General features: G+C 33.4%; 1 long non-coding RNA gene across 1 annotated transcript in view; it reads right to left on the reverse strand.

Moving 5' to 3' along the window:
* Positions 1 to 864: 864 nt before the first annotated feature.
* LOC141521018 (uncharacterized) overlaps positions 865 to 18,187 on the reverse strand; it is a 38,182-nt gene continuing 20,859 nt past the window's right edge. The window contains exons 2-3 of the long non-coding RNA XR_012477827.1: positions 2,332 to 2,406; positions 865 to 1,019 (exon numbers count right to left, since the gene is read on the reverse strand). This is a non-coding gene — a long non-coding RNA (uncharacterized LOC141521018). The remainder of the gene's footprint in view (positions 1,020 to 2,331; positions 2,407 to 18,187) is intronic.

The following is an 18,187-nucleotide window of genomic DNA, read 5'->3' on the forward strand; positions in this document are numbered from 1 at the left end:
CATTTTCAAGTTTCCCAAATATAGTGGAGTTGTGAACTGATCCAATCATCCTGGAGAACAATTTGAAACTGTGTCCCAAAGGCTTATAAAACTGTGCATATCTTTTTGATCCAATAATACCACATATCAAAGACATCACATAAAAGATATAACATAAAAGAGAAAAGGGACTATTTGTACAAAAATATTTAAAGCAGATCTTTTTGTGGTAGCTAAGAGTTGGAAATCAAAAGGATACCCATCAATGGGGGAAAGCTAAACAAATTGTGTTACACACTTGTATGGAAGTTTATTATGCTACTAAGAACTAATGAGTAAGATGATTTCAGAAAACCCTGGAAAGACTTACATGAACTGTTACAAAGTGAGGTGAGAAGGACCAGGAGAATGTTTACACACTAATAGCAATATTGTAAAATGAAAAATTGTGAGTGACTTAGCTATTCTCAGCAACTCAATGATCCAAGATAATTCTAAGGACTCATGATGAAGCATGCTATCTGCCTCTAAAGAAAGTGCTAATACTGTCTAAATTCAGACTGAAGGATACTATTTTTTAAATTTTTTTCTTTTTTTTCCTTTGATTCTTATTTGAGTCTTCTTTTACAAAATGACTAATATGAAAATGTATTACATGACTTCACATGTATAAACTCTATTGGATTGCTTACCATCTCAAAGGGGGGATAAGGGAGAAGGGAAGTTAATAAGATGGAATAAAATTTGGAAAAAAATTTTACATTTTTTAAAAATTATTTTAATATTTTGTTTTAAATGCTTTAATTGTTTAATCTGTAATTAGGGAAAATAAACAAGCATTTCAAAAAGTTTCCCAATTACAATGTAACATGCCTCTCTCTTCCTACTCAATTGTACATGGCAGCAACTATCCAAGATATGCATACTGATGGACTGGCTCAATGAGTTGTCTTTCCCATTTTGCATCACAGTTTTTCTATGTGAATGAGTAAGCTGCCTTCTTCTGGTTTGGTTTGGTTGTTGGCTGACTCTGGATTTCACTGATAAGATAAAGTAAATTGAATACAAATGACATAAAAGAAATAAGGACATGTATAATTACAAAATGAGTTAAGTCAATCAAATATTGACAAATGACTGTTGCACTCATAGCTGTAAAAATATTTTAAGAGGATTTTATTATGGTCAGTGATTACTCTATGAAATCTTTGTGACCATTTTATGAAAAGACAAGGTCAAACAAAGTTTGTGCAGAGAGAAGAGTATCCTTATTGATAAGAATTGTATCTAGCATATATCTATCTATCCTTATGCCATACCTCCAATCTCTAGCCTCCATCTCCAACCTGCCATACCAGTTGTCACCCCAGACCCTGGGCTACTTACTTGGGAGAGTAGTGTAGCCCAGATCCAGATCCATTAAATACTGCTTGCTCTTTGACCATTTTTATGCTAATTGATAATTCCCCACCCTCCCAAGCATATTTTCCTCCTCTAACACTAGGAAAAGTAATGAAATCAACATCACTATTACTGAGAAGAACTGGTCAATTAGTTTGCTATGATTCCACTCACCAGATCAAAATGCATGTCTCTCTCTCTCTCTCTCTCTCTGGCTACCAAGCCTGTATATGTTGTCAAACATTAAGTTCTTTGATGTAAGGGAAAGAGATTTTGCATTCCAAGGCTTAGGACAGTGACTGGCATAAATAAGTATTTATTTATTCATTTATGCATTCATTGATTGGCCTTTTAACTCAAAAAAAAAAAAAAACAAGTGTACAATCAAATAGTTTCCTGGAGAACTGTAGTTATAATAAAGAAATTCTGAAACCTAATTATTCATTAAACATACAAAAGAAATATCATGGATTTTTTCTCACTAGTTGGCCAATGGATTCTGAGTCTTCATAGTAAATGAAAAGGTTTTTGCAAACTAATCGATGGCCTCTGAGTTCTAATTAAAACATTTGATTTAATCTTAACAATTGCAGCAATCTTTTTTTTAAAGCTGTTTTCTAGTAATACAATCCCAGCTATAAAGAGAGTTATAGAGAAGACCCTGTGAACCAAAGACCACAAATCTCATTTCCATTCTTATCAAGCTTACAGAAACTTTAATAAGGGGTAGAGTCATTGAAAACATTAGCAAGTATAGCTTATTAGAGGAAAGGTAATGTGATTTCTCTAAGGGGTAATCATGCCTCATTGATCAAGTATTCTTTGAAGGGATAAATAAGCATGTGGATAAGAGGGAAAAAGAGGACCTAGTTCACCTAACATTTCAAATGTTTCGGCATATATATAGAACTGAATTAATTAAATAATAGACAGTGATAAACAGATACTTACTTAGCTTTAGTTAACAGTGAAATCCCCAGGGATCAGTGCAAGGACTGGCTTTATTTTAACATTCTTGAAAATAATCTGTAAGAAGAAGAAGCACAAAGCAAAATATCCCTGTGTGTGCATAAAACAAATTCTTCTAAGTAGGGAAATGCCAAGTTAGTGGGGATACACTTCTGGAAAATCTCCCAAGATCAAATGAGTGGGTAGAAAAATGTCAATGTAGGCATCCAAGGAGAAAAACAAGGCAAATCGTGCCTATATAGTAATGGAATTTTCTCTTTATGTATATTCTGTTTATATTTATATATGTATTTATTATCTTCTCCATTAGAATGTAAGCTCCTTAGAAGTTTGGAAAGAAGAACAAAAAAACCATGTATTTATTAGGCACCTTCTTTTTACCAGGCATTTTGCAAATATTACCTCTTTTGATTGGAAGGATTGTTTTATTCTTTGTCCTGGTATCCCCAGCACCCAGCACAATGTCAGACACATAGGTGCCTTATCAACTCTTTCTGATTGATTGGTTGATTGATTGAATGATTTCAAGGCAATTGGTTAAAGTCCAAAGAAGAGTCAAAAACAAGGGAAATCATTCTAACTTATTTTAAATTATGTCTATAATCCTCTGTCATGAGCTAATAGACATATTATATGTGAATGCTAAGAAAATAAATCATAGTTAAATAATGTTTAGAATTGTCATCCAACTGAATTTGCAAAGTTAAATCCATCCTGCATTTAATGACATGTCTATCAATTACTTATCTGTATGATAATTAGAGATAAATCATAATAGAGATGCAAGTGAACACAAATAACTTTCTGTCTACGTAGCATAACCTTGGTTTGGTCCTTCTGTCTCCTTAGCCACTGTGGAGCCACTCCAGGCTCCCAAAAGTTACTCCCTGTATGGAAGGGATCTTGACAGACTGGATTCAGACATGACTTTAGTTAAGGATTAAAGAGTTGGGATCTGGTGAGAAATAGACTTGATTCAAAATCATTCAGTGACTCAGAGGCTATTGAATATCCAAGAAAACAAAGAAACAAGGTAAGGTCTTGCGGAGAAAAGTAAGATGTTACTAGAAGTAAGATGGACATATTTCTGGGGAGAGTTAAGAAAACAGTAGGAAAAATGAAAGTGAAGAAGAAAGCTACTATGAGTTTCTCCTAAATTCCACAATCAAAAGGGTACAAGAGAGCCAGATTAACTCACTTTTCTGGCAAGGGGTACACATGGCTGTGAGATTTCAGTTATATTTCATAAAAGTTGTACTTTATCCTGGATTTTAGAAGTCAGGACAGGTAGGATACTCGTATCTCTAATTGCTTTCAGATCATAAGACTTAGATCAATAAGAGACCTTGCAGATAATCTAATTCAGGTCTATCATTTTACTGATGAGGAAATTAGATCTGAGAGATGTTAGGGACTTCCCCAAGGAAATAAAAAGCAAAGCCATGATTCAAACCCAAGTTATCTATTTCCATGTGTATTTTCTTTCTCCCAATGTAGGCTCTTCCCATGTATCTTAGAATTATATTTCATATTGTTCCCATTCTATTGAGCAGCAAGATATTAGTGTGCCTTTAGACTTTCCCCAAGACACTGATATTGCACTTTCTAAAATACAAGGTACTTAGCACCTATCATTCCATTTGATCCATATAACAATCTTGTAAGGAAGATACTACAAGGATTATCTCCATTTCACACAAAAGGAAACTGAAGTTCAAGATTGGATAACATTCTTTGTTCATCTTTACAAAGCTAGTAAGTATCAGAGCCTGAATTTGAGCTCAGCTATTTGCTGACAGTGCTCTTTCCATTCCATTTCTGCTGTAGTAATGATATTCTTAGGTCAAATGAAAAGGAAAAAAAGACTAAAAAAGAATTAGGACTTGGTCTATAAGGACAAAGGCTGAGAGGATCATCATAAAAAATCTAACAAATCCTGCAGAGACTGTATTTGTATGATCAACTACCTGTTCCTGTGATTCTGGAATGCCAAAACTAAAGAGCAGTTAAATATCTGGGGCTGTTATTCTATCCATCTTTAAATTTTTTGCACTTTTTGAATTTCTGCAACTGTCTGCTTCAACAATTTTAGAGTAGGTAAGCAACAGTGACATTCAGTCTGTTGAAAACCTGCTCTTCCTTTGTTTATTAATGTCCAATACAACAGGGATCTTCTATAATGCATAGAAGAGAACATTTTAGGAAAAAGCAAAGCACTACTTTATCTAGCAGGTAGCAAATTTCAGGAATTCAGTATCCCAAAGGCAAATCAGTCTGGAAATATAAAAAGGTTCAAGAAAGGGTTAGATTCAATTAATAGATGATAGATCCACAGCAGAAACTTGGGGGAAATGGGAATGTGATGAATAGATTCCTAAACTTTTGAAAGTGATTCAGTTGGGGCACTAGGTGGGCCCAGTGGATAGAGCACCGGCCCTGGAGTCAGTTCAAATCTGACCTCAGACACTTAATAATTACCTAGCTGTGTGGCCTTGGGCAAGCCACTTAACCTCATTGCCTTGCCAAAAAAAAAACCCTTTAAAAAGTGATTCAGTGCTCTCCCACACCATATCTCAGGCTGACTCAAAAAGAGAACTAGCTGGTTTGAGATCAGGGTTCAGACCCTGCATTACTTTGGGAGGTAGGAATTATTGTGACGGTGATCTCTCAGTTAAGTATTTGAGTTATTAAGAAAATCCTAAGAAAATTTTTCTGGGAAATTTAAATGCATCAGGTAGAAATATTTGCTGTTGTGGAGGCAGACAATACAAACTTGTCTATTTACAGTCTTTTTACCCTTTCTCCTTAGTTTTCCTTTACTTTATATCTTGTGTTTATATATTCTATTAGAGGAAAATATGGACGTGAAGGTGAAGGATAGCATACGACTAACCTTCAAAGGTTAACACACCTCTTGAGTTTTCAACTGATATCCCAGCCAAAGAAAAATACAAAAGTAAATTGTTAGCAGCTATTTTATCACAAAATTTACTCTGATCACTAAGAGATGCCATGTGACATAATGGAAAGAGCACTAGAATAATAATCAGATGGCCTGGGTTTAAGGCTTAGGTCTTTTACCCTTTAGCTTGTGACTTTGAACAAACCATTCTATCTTTCTGTGCCTCAGTTTCTTCACTTGTAAAATAAGGGTAATAATATATGCTTTGCAGGATTGCTTTGAGGAAAATGTAAACTGTGAAGTACTATATAAATTGATATTACTATGTATAAGCTAAATAATCATTAGGAAAAACTAGGCAAGAAAAATAAAAATCATTCAAGTAGAGATTTTAAATTATTCCCTATTTCCAAAAGCAGATGAAATGATTTATCTGCAAGCAGATGAGAATTCATGCCTGCAATTTCTAAGCATCAATCAACTCTTGTTCCTGATTGCCTCTTTCAGACAAGTAATGTTTCAACATGAAATCTTCCTGTATACACGTTTTAAAAATATACTTAAAAATTTTCTAAGCATAGATGCTATTGTTATTACTATGGTTATTTTTCCTAACTCAACTACACAAATAGAGAAAACACAACTAAGTCATTAATATATTGCTGATTCAAAGTCAACATTCCTTTTACCTTATTAGAGAGGGGTCTTGGCTTAGCCTTAAATCATAGTTTAATTGAGGAAAGAGGGAGACAAGGAGGATCTATAAATAGATTAAGTTGTTTAGGAGTTAGCATAGATGGAAGAAATAAGATAAACACTCCTTCACAGTTGGCATGGAAAAACAGGTATAAGAACAAATTTTTAAAAATTTTCTTTCCTATTATAAATGTTTAAACCATGAACATCGTAAAATTCAGAAAACAGAGAAGAGTATTGTATACTAAACTGGAAATTTCAGTTATATAGTTTCTTTTTTAATTGAATACTAAATTTAATATAATATCATAACTGTCCTACTTGATTACTTATAGTTCTAAACTTTATAAATGGTCTTTTCTTTCTTTTATTGTTACATTATTACTACTACTACTTATCAGTTCCTCATCCCAACTCCACCACCAGTAGAAGAATCTCTTTTTTTTAATGAATAAGGATAGTAAAGTTAAGTGCTTCAACACATCACTAAATGAAAATACATAGGTCATTCTCCACTTCAAGTTTATCACTTCATCAAGTTTACCATCACTCTTCCAAAGCCACAATTGCTATTTCATTGGTCAGAGTTTTGTAATTTTTCAAAGTTGTTTTCTTTATATTATTGTGGTCATTGCACATAAATTATTTCTTGCTTCTGCTCCCTTCATACTATATCATTTCTTCAAGGATTTCCAAGTCTCTCCGATTCCATATCTGTCATATGTCCATATTTGCTATAATATTCTATTAAATTATATACCATAATTTGTTTCTCAATTGATAGACAAGTAAGATCAAGTCTTAAATTTTTATATACATATATGAAAACATAACTAAAATTATAGTAATTATTAGTGCCACCAACTGTAAATTTCCATTTTTAGAAGCATCAGTCTTATACTGATACTCTAACAGTCTTAAACCAAAATGTAAATATTACATTCATATTAAGTCACTATTCTTGCAAAATATTCATAGGTACCATATATCTTTCTAATATCATCTGATAGCAGTTTTTAATTCTTTGGAGACAGTAGTGTTCCATGACTCACAATCCTATACTACTAGAAGAATCTTGCTACTTAAAATATTCCATTTCTTTCAGAAGAAAGTTCAGGGTCATTAAAGGAACTTAATCATTTCCCAATCTATCCAATTTTCTTTCTGCTGTCTAATTCTGAACCCAACTCAAAGTTCATTTTCCATGTATATCCATGATATATACACTGAGAGACAAGCTTCATAGGGCCACAGAGAGGCTTATAGTGGGAAAGGGCAGAATCACATATAACAAATAAAGGAACAATTAAAAAGCAAAGTAAAGGAAGATATCAAAGAAACAAATGATTGAAAAAGAAAATAAAGTGGTCATGTGTTGAGAGCAAGGGATAACTGATTGACACTCTGAGTACTGTCAAAAAAAGTTAAGGAAAGCTTATAACATATTGCATAGACTCCCTGTGAACTTAAAAGATAATGAAGAGAATCACACAAAATATCATTACCATTGTTTGTAATATTTGATTTACACTTTTATCACTACTGAAATCAAGTCAACAAAAAGAGAAGATTGCTCTATCTTCAACAGTCATAAACTGCATTGTAGGCATTGAATGGATATCTACTAATCAATTGATAGCCAAGTGTCAAATTCCACACAAATCAAAGATATAGAACAATGGTAGTTGCCAAGGGAGTGTGAATTTCACAGCTATTTAATTTAAGAAGCATTTACTAAATGCCTTCCTTAGCACTGGACTAGGTGCTAGGATACAAAGGTCAAAGAAAACATTATCCCTGACTTTGAGGAAGTTTCACCTCACAAGAAGAATCCAAACTGTACACAAATCAGCATAATTCAGAGATAAAGGAGAGTTAGGTAAAGAATTTTGAGAATTATGAGGAAAATATCTTTTACCTGAGTTGATCATGGAAGAGGAGGCATCTAAAAATAAGGATTTGGAGAGAGACATAAAAAAGGCGTATGAATAATGAGAGCATCTATTCCAAGAATGGTACTGGGGATGAAATGAGGATTGAGCAAAGTCCAATTTGACTGGAAAAATAAAATAGGTACAAGGTAATAAATGTGACAAATTTAGGTAGATAAACTGAAGCAAGACAGTCTAGACTACCAGAACCAAGTGTTTAAACTAAACTATAATCAATATGTAAATTTTTAAGAAGAGGAGTAACATATTTGTGGAAGCTAATAGGCATGGGGATAAATCCAAATAATCAATAACCTATACTAGAAAAATTGTGAGCATGTATACTAATGTCAATGGGTCAACATTATCTTTGCACCCAATCTATGATAGCACAAAAATTATAAAACATTTAATATCCATTCTTTAGTAAAAAACAGAAAGATTTTCTAATTAATTCTTAGAAATGTTCAACTGGCCAAATGTCAGGACTTCCAATATATTGGTGGTCATTAGTACTATGAATGAATTACTTTTTTCTTGGCATCACTGGTATTAACTTTCGACCTTGGAAGTACTTTTATTATAGATTAGTATGAAAGGTCAAATATTAAAGTCCTTTAGCATCAAAACAAAACTTAAAGTATGTAAATTGAATCTTCCCTGATAATCTAGATTAGACAAACTGGGGCAACATAATTTACCTACTTGATTAACACTTGGAAGTTACCATATTTGTAAGGTAAGAATAATTACAGTATACTTCAGGTTTCAGAATTACATTTAGTTACTGATAGATTATTTAGACCTGGAAGAGAGAACCTACACATTTGTTGGCAAAAGCCTCACATTGTGGAAAATCAATGACATTGTTCTATCCAATGAGTTTAAAGGTTAGAAAAGAAATCTAGCCTAGGCTCAATCACTACTTTGAAAGGCCAAACACCTGGAACTTTCAGGAATTCTTATCATACAAGAAGCCAAAAACCTGCCTGAAAAAAAAAAAAAACTAAAAACTGCCAAAAAGTTTGTCCCATATGGAGCTTGAGATTTTGTTTTTCATTTGCTTTTCTTTTTTATTTGTTTTTTTTTAAATCCTCCTTAGGGGGAAAAGCACACACATTATGATGTAGAAATATTAATTTCACACTTGGTAAAACTTGGCATCTTAAAGCAGTTTGTGTACTACTGCTGTGACAATGGAGTTACTTCAACCCTACTCCCCCAGCATAATCCCTCTGCTCCCACTCAATTGTCTCCTTCTTTCCCATTCCCCTGGCTGCTTGGTTTTTTAAGTGTCTTATCATATTGAGAAATTTGGCTCCTGCTCATCTACAGCCCAAATCTTTTTGAGGCAAGTGATGTGAGGCAGCTGTGATTACTGCTTGGGAGGATGTGGGTTGTGAATTCAGACAGTCCCTTTCCTGCACCCAGTTAAGGGCAGAGGGCTCTTTGAGATAAATGGTCTTTGATCATTCCCTCAACTTGGAAATATTCAAACATTGTATTTACATCTGCTTTTCCCTTGGACTGTTGGAATAATATCCCCTAAATAATTCAGCAGAGGAACATCATACTAAGCTGATTCAAACTGGAGCACCAAGAGAAATTATTGTTACATAGTACACACTGAGTTTAGGAGCAAGCAAATATATAAGGAAAGCAGAAAACGGGCGGGGGGGGGGGGGATTTGGAATGAGAATCTTTGATAAAGGTCTCATTTCTCAAATATATAGAGAACTAAGTCAAATATATCAAAGTATAAGTCATTCCCTAATTTTAAATGGTCAAAAGATATGAAGATGTAGGTTTCAGACAAAGAAATTAAAGTTATTTATAGACATATAAAAATTCTTTAAATAGCTATTGACTAAAGAAATGCAAATTAAAACACCTCATTCCTATCAGATTGCCTAATATGATAGAAAAGGAAAGTGTTGGATGCTAGGGTAGATGTGGAAAAACTGAGACATTACACATTGTTGGTGGAGTTGTGAACTGATCCAATCATTCTGGAGAGCAATTCAAAACTATGCCCAAAGGGCTATAAAAGTGCATACCTCTGCAATACCACTGCTAGGTGGTCTATATCCCAAAGACATCACAAAATGGGAAAATTTGAACAAGTATACTTATAGCAGTTCTCTTTTTAGTGGCTAAGAATTAGAAATCAAAGGGATGCCTATTAAATAGATAAAGACTAAGCAAGATGTTGTATATGATTGTAATGGAATATTATTGTGCTATAAGAAATTATGATCAGGATGATTTCAGAAAAGACTTATATGAACTGATGAATAGCAAAGTGAAAGAATCAGAATAATGCTACACACTCCAAGAGCAGTATCGCTCAATGAACAACTTTATGATTCAAGACAATCCCAAAGGACTCCTGATGAAGCAGACTATCTGCTTCCAAAGAAAGAAATAATATTGTTTGAATATAGACTAAAGCACACTATTTTTCACTTTCATTTTTCCTTCTATTTGAGTCTTGTGCAAAATGACTAATGTGGAAATTGCATAGGTATAACCTATATACCATTTCAGGGAGTAAGGAATAGGATTTGGAATGCAAAACTTTAAATAAAAAAGTCTAAAAATTGGGGGGAAATAAAGGTCCCCCCCCCAGATATAGGCTAATCCCTCCTATTAAACTAGTCCTCCCTTCCATTCTAACCACTCCAATGGAGAACTATTTTTTCTTGTTTATTTATCTGTGGACAAATTATTTCTCCCCTGTAGAATTTAAGCTTATTGAGAGTCTGGGTTTTTTTTTCTCCTATCTAGATGGCTATGTGCTGGAACCAGCTCAAACCAACTCAGTTCCACAAAGAACAATTGTTAAATCTTCAATAGGAACATTCAATCTCAGAACTTGGTAAATGCTACAGAGCAGAGTTTGAATTATTTTTTTTTAATTGATTCTCAACTTGTTACAGAAAAATGTTAATAATTCAGACTAAACTTAAAATTTTTCTACTTTTTTTTCTGAAGAGGCCATTGTTAAAACATTTATAAGCATAACTCTAATTTCTCTTCCTGGAGTCTAGCACAGTGTCTGGCAAATACTAAATGCCTTAAACTGCTTTTTGAATGAACTTGCCAGATATATCAGATGCTAAAATATTGACTATCTACTAAATACAAGATGCCCATACATACTTTATTCTTCCTTCCTTATGGAACTGTAACTTCAATAGGGATTTGGGGGGACTATAAACTGGGAAATAACCATATTCCTTACATCACCACCACCATATGAGGATCAGCTACAAGTATTGAAGACAAATTTTAAATTCATTTTCAATTTATTCAAAACCCTCGCTTAAAATCACTGGACCCTCAGTCTCCACAGAAAACATTTTTGAAGGTCCATGATCCCAAAAAGAGTTCATGTTTTGCACTTTTCTTTCAAGGAAGACATAATCTCATCTCTCCATTAAAGTCATTTGAATCTGCCATTCTGTTTTTAACTATTCAGTGGACATAATTAGCAAAAAAATAAACATTATTGCATAAAGAAGAAATCTTTCACTTTTAAGCAAGATGAGTATAGGCTAATTTTTATGGGTTCTTTAGCTTTGGTGGGGAGTGGGGGAAGAAAGGGCTGGGTTTCCCCTGCTGTTACTGATAAAATTAACTACCACCCACTGAAATTCCAACATATGTGGTAAAATCAAGGACTTCAACATAGACCCTGTGTCTAAAATATCTGAGCAGATAATGGAAAACTTGAAAGGGTGGGGATTATACTGTGGAGAAATAGCAAAAAATGGTACAAATCTTTAACTTTTTGTTTGAAAAAAACCAATTTTGACTGCAAAAGGTTAAGGGTTTTGAAATCAATGGTTTGAACTTACCAAGTTACCAGGTGTGATTACACAACTATGGAGTGTTTGTAATAAGCCTTAAGGCAAGGAGATTTGATTGGACATATCTGTTACTTGCCTCCACATTCTATTGATAATCTTGATAAAAGAGAGTAAATTTGACTCACAGACACAGAAAGGACAAAATGATGGGTGTTATCAATTTGTCTAAAAGCCAGCAAGAGGCTTTATCTATGTGGTTATCTAACTACTTCCAATATATGTACCAAGACTGATTCAATCAACCTGAAAAATTTTCTAGCACATTCAGAGAAAATTAATCAGCCTGAGGGTGTTGTTTGTGCTTTATTTCTCCTAATGTTATTGTGACATGAAAAATACTCTAAATCAGAGCTTTCTGACAGTACAGTCTGGAAAAGAAATAAGAAATAGAAAGATTCTTGAAATAAACAAGGGGGGGAGGAAGAATATATGGTTAAAATTGTATGCCTGGAGGATAAACCCTTAAATATGAGCTCTCAGGAGTACACTATTTCTTTCCCAGTTACTGTTAGCATTTGTCGGGCCATATACAGACTGAGGCAAGAAAAACAAGATAGATTCCATATGACTAAAAATCACACTTAGATTGAAAGGACCCCAAAAGAGTCAAGAGCCCTCAGTCCAAGTTCTAGGCTACTTATTAGTCATGTCATTTTTTCAGTCACAGCTTCTCTGATCCTTCTCTGATTCTTCAACTATAAATTGGAAGATTTAGATAGTATAACCTCTAACATCCTTTCTATAGTTTTTTAAGGAAGAATATATTTTAAGAACTTTATTTGGATCTTTTTTTTCAACATTTACTCTTTTCTAAAAATCTCCATTTTTTTTCTCCTGATCACAGTTGAATTGATATATGGGCAAAAAAAAATAATGCCTTCAGGATATACACCTACAAATTATTGTTGTGTCAACTTGGGATACACAAAAGAAGAGTAATACATAAAGAAGAATATCTGACTTCAATCTTAGCAATGGGACTCAATTCATGTGATGAACCATAGATGAACTTCAAGTTCCATGGAATTGATTTTTTTTATTGTTTCAGAGTGCCCTCAGAACTTCAATGGCTCTTTTGTTTTTATTTTTGCAAGGCAATGGGGTTAAGTAGCTTGGCCAAGGCCACACAGCTAGGTAATTATTAAGTGTCTGAGATCAGATTTGAACTAAAGTATTCCTGACTCCAGGACCAGTGCTCTATCCACTGCATCACCTAGCTTCCCCTTAAATATTATAAAGCTTGGTTCAAGCTCATACTTCATAGACTAAGGGATATAAAGAAACTAAAAGATCATATATATTTCAATCCCCTTGTTTTTAATGAATAAATTGAGGACCAGAGACTTTATTGATCAAGATAATGACAGCACTTAAGAGAGCCAAGATTCAAACTCATGTCCTTTGATCCCAGATCTAAAAGACTTTTTATCACATTATATTGTACATATGTGTGTATATGTGTATGTATTTATAAATATGTGTGTATGGATATGTTCAATCAGTCTCATAGTGACTGGTAATTTCTCTTGGGTTAGTGGGTATCTCATGATGGCTTTTGAGCTTTAATTTCTGCTGACCTATATTATGTGATTTCTCTGATGAGTATTGATCCTGTTAGATTTTTTTGTTCTTTATAACATATGTACTGACTTTCCCCATGTTTGGAATATCCTACTTCCTCACATCTACCTTCTAAAATCCCTTCTTTCTCCAAAGTTTAACTCAAGTATTATCTGCATGAAATCTTTCCTAATTTGCTCTACTACTAAAGTGCTCTCTACATTCATTCTCTCTCCCTCCCTCCCTCCCTCCCTCTCTCCTCTTCTTTTCTCTCTCTCCCCCCTCCCTTTTCTTCTCTCCTCTCTCTCCCCCCTTCTCTTCTCTTCTCTCCTACTCCCTCTCTCCCTCTGTCCTTCTCCCTCTCCTCCTCTCCTCCCCACTTCTTATTTTCCTCACCCTCTAGGCTTATGGCATCAGAATTAGTCTAAGCTCCTTGTACTATGTCATTCCTGCCAGTTGCCAAATCTTACCATTTCTAATAATACAATGGCTCTCAGTTCAAGCATTCATCCCCTCCTCTCTAAACTATTGCAAGAGCTTTCTAATTGCTCTTCCCTGCCTTCTCTTCTTACCTTCTCCTTCATCCACCACATAGATACCATAAATTTTCCCTAAATTAATTTCTTTTGACAATGTGTCTCCTCTCCTCAATCAAGTCCAGGCTCCTCCCCCCAACACTGTCTTTATGATAAAATGTAAAATGTAAACTCATTTGCTTAGTTTTTTACAGTCCTTCAGAATCTGGTCCCTATATCCAGCTTCATCTAACATGTTTCCTCTCCACAGTCTACAATTCAAAAACACAGATCTTCTCACTGTTATTTCCACAGAACAATCAAGCCTCTGTCTCCTTGTCTGTTCTGGCTTTTCCCCATGCCTGAAAGGTACTGCCTCCTCTCATCTTCCTCTTAGATATAATTCATGTATCATCTTTTACAAAGAGTTACTTTTATCTTTATATATATATATATATATATATGCATATATATTTGTATATGTATGTATAGATATAAATATGGTTCTTCCCCAAAAAAATGAATAAATATGTATAGATATAGATATAGATCTGGTTCTCCCCCCAAGAAATGAATAAATGGTAAACTCTTTGAGTAAAGAGATTTTTTTTCAGTCTTTGAATTTGTATTCCCTGCACCTGAAAAATGCCTAATAAATACTTCTTAATTGATTTAAAATAACATTAATAGTAGTTGTTCTTTGATTCGAAGAAGACTACACCAACCAAGTTAATAGTGGCATGACTTACATATTTTATTTATTAAAGTGAGCAATATGTTATGCAAAGAAAGCCTTCTCACTTGCCTTTTCCATTTAACCCCATGACCTGATTTGATAGGAAATAGGACTTTTGGTAATACTATGGAAACAGTGCCACTTCTTGGTCCTTGAATATAAATTCCCCCCTTATCAGGGGGACACCTGGGCATTCCACCAATTCTGGGCAAAGCACCAGTATGTAGTATCTGATGACAGTTGATATACAAGGCACTGAGATATTTCAGCAATGCTGGGCTAATCCAAATCTGTCTCTCAAAGGACTAATGGTCAGTATAACCTTTCCTCTTAGATTTGTAACCAAGCTCCCCCCACCCACCCAACCCTGAAGCTTTTAGTTGCCCCATGGGTCATAGGAATAAAACCACCGGTTAGTACTTGCATCATTTATAGATGGAACTAAGAAGGTATCTGATCATCTTCAAACTGCTGAATTTCATTCTTGACTAATGAAAATAGTCTTGACAAAAGCTTTTGTTCTGGTTTAGGATTTTCTCTCACTCTCAAGAACGTTTTGTAATCTAGATCAATTTATATCTCTTCCTTTGCTAACAGTCCTTTATCCTGTTTTTCCATGCTATCCTAGAACTTTTAGTAAAAGTGTCTAGCTTAAGGTTAATGGACTGAACCAATTTAAAATGTAATTGGGAAATATATAAAAAACAATTAAAAATGCAATGTAATATAGGTAATGTTAAATTGTGATTTTCTAAGTCAATATGCAACCCATAGGGATCCAGTTCTGCTTGAGTCTGAAATAGTACAGAAAAGCAATTAGGGTCCTGAATAATTAGAGTCCTCAAATAATTCAGGTAGAGACCTTAGTAGATAGAACACTAAATTTGGAGACTGAAGACAGGAATTTAGATATAAGTACAGACATTATGGACAAGCTATTTAACTGCTTTGCACCTCTGTTTCCTCATATGTTAAATGAGGATGATCCTTCTTTGGCTTGTTTGGAGGAGTAAATGAGATAATATTTGTAAAATGCCTTGTAAAACTTAAATGGTTCTATTAATGCTAGATATCAATACCAATAGTTGTATTATTGCTGATGATTATTAAATTTATTAATTATTATCCAATAATTATGTCATGTCTAATAACATATGTAATTAATCATGATAATTTAATAAAATAAGGAAATTATCTTTTAACAATTTTAGCAACAATACTAAAACATTATTATTGAAACTCATTATAGGGGCGGCTAGGTGGCACAGTGGATAAAGCACCGGCCTTGGAGTCAGGAGTACCTGGGTTCAAATCCAGTCTCAGACACTTAATAATTACCTAGCTGTGTGGCCTTGAGCTTCTCCCTGTCCCTTCTGCTACCATTCAGTGGTCAACCGGAAAAATGTTTAGTTTACAAAATATGCCTGTACCATTTTAGTAAGACATTATGTACATTATAACATATACAAAACAGAAATCTATAAACAACTAAAGATAAAATACATAATGTTTTAAAAGTTAATAATATAGATATTTTAGCAAGAGCAATTTGATTGAATGTTTCATTTTTTAATCTTCATTTAATCATTTGTAACAGAGATTAAAAGTTGTTTCAAGTTGTTTCTCTTTTTAACTTGGTTTCAATGGATGTAATACCTGGAAAAGACACCTCACCAAAAGTTGTAGATCCAAATGAAAGAAATGTGTCTATGACGTCCTCTTCCTAAAACATAATATTCATTTGTTCAATCCAATCTACCATTTATACAAATGTTTTCATTGGAAATAGTCTGTTAATGTCCATTTTTTTTGCTGTCACTGACTTCTGGTGACATTCTAGTCAGAAGATACTGCATTTTTAACAAGGTTCAGAAGATGACACATTGTTAGATATTTTTGTTAGAATATTGTTGCCAAATTTAAATGTGCGGATGAGTATGACACATATGTTATTTTCAGCAACAAAACACATGACATTGAAATATCCAAATATCCATTTCAAAGTATTCTCCATAACATGAATTATTTCAAAAAAGTGTTATTTTCTTATTCATTGTTAAACCTCATTACCTGGGTTGACACAAAAGTCAAATGAAAACATACAAACAAGTTATCTAGGTACAGGATGAATAGGAAATAAGTAACAGAGGGAGGAAACTAGAACTAAGAGGAATTGGAAAAAAACTTCCTATGGAATTTTATTTAGAATTTGAAAGAACTTCCATGGAGGCCAGGAGGTAGAAATGAGGGGGGAAAAGTATTCCAGGCATGGAAAATAGTCATATATTACATTTACCTACTATAATTTGTTTAGCTACTCCCCAATAGGCAGGCATCCCCCGCCCTTTTATTTTCCAGTTATTGGTTGTTTTTGTCTCTTTTTTTGCTACTGTGAAAAAAATGACTATAATATTTTTGTAAATATAAGATATTTTCCTTTTTCTTAAAAATCTCTTTGGGATATCCCAGGCAGAATAATACTATCATTGGATCAAAAGATATATATTTACAGTTTAGTGAATTTTTGTTTCAAGTTTTAAACTACTTTCTATAATGGCTATACCATTTCATTGCTCTACAAATAGTGTTTTATTGTGACTACTTTCCTATAGATATTTAAACATTTGCCTTTTCCTATTTTTCTCATCTTTGTCAATCTGATAGGTATAAAAGAGAAGTCTCAGAATTGTTTTGATTTTCATTTCTTTATAAGTGATTTAGAGAATTTTTCATATGGTTGTTAATAGCTTGGATTTCTTCCTTTGAGAATTGTCTATTTATATTGTCTGTTTATTTCTTGGGAAATGGCTCCTCATAAAGTTAAATTGAATCTTTATATTCCTTAGATAAAAGACCTTTAATTTAAAAAAGTTTACTGCAATTTTTCCCAAGTTAACTGTTTCCCTATTAATTTTAGCTACTTTTTTTGTTTTAACTATTAGGGGTCTTGGACAAAAACTTTTCAAAGGTTTTATTTCCAAGATATACAAGTAATTGATTCAGTTCTGTAGGGCTTGGGAATGGAAAAGAGCCATTTCTCAATAGATAAATGGTCAATTGATATGAATAAGCAGTTGACTTTCATTAATTCTGTCTCAAAAGAATTTTCTTTACATAGATTCACAAGATCATAAGAGCATAGGTTTAGAAATGGAAAGATGTTTAGAGGCTGTCTAATCCAACATCCTCATTATATAGTTAAGGAATTAAGTGAATTTTTGCAAACATTGGGTTGAATGTTGGCTAATTTTAAATCACTGAAAAAAGTAGATGTTTGTTTTCATATTTTGGATGCTTAGTTTTATAATATTTTGCTTTTCATGATTATTTTGTATTTTTAGTTAATATCTCAAAGCACAGTATGCTCTTTGGCAAAGCTTACTGTTGATAATAAATCTATTTTTCAAATTATCTTGATAATTTCAAACTTATGATGGCCTTTTTGTCAAATATGATTACATCATTGTTTTATTTTTAAATTGTGATATCTTAGCACTGATATCCATAAGGCAGGTTCATTTTCTGAGGGATAATAACTATGGAACTAGTCTTGAAGTTAGGAAGATTTTGTTTCAAGTTCTGTCTCTGACATATATACCAGCTATATAACTTTGGGCAAGTCACTT

The sequence above is a fragment of the Macrotis lagotis genome, chromosome 1 (genome assembly GCF_037893015.1).
Source record: "Macrotis lagotis isolate mMagLag1 chromosome 1, bilby.v1.9.chrom.fasta, whole genome shotgun sequence".
Lineage (NCBI taxonomy): Eukaryota > Metazoa > Chordata > Mammalia > Peramelemorphia > Peramelidae > Macrotis > Macrotis lagotis.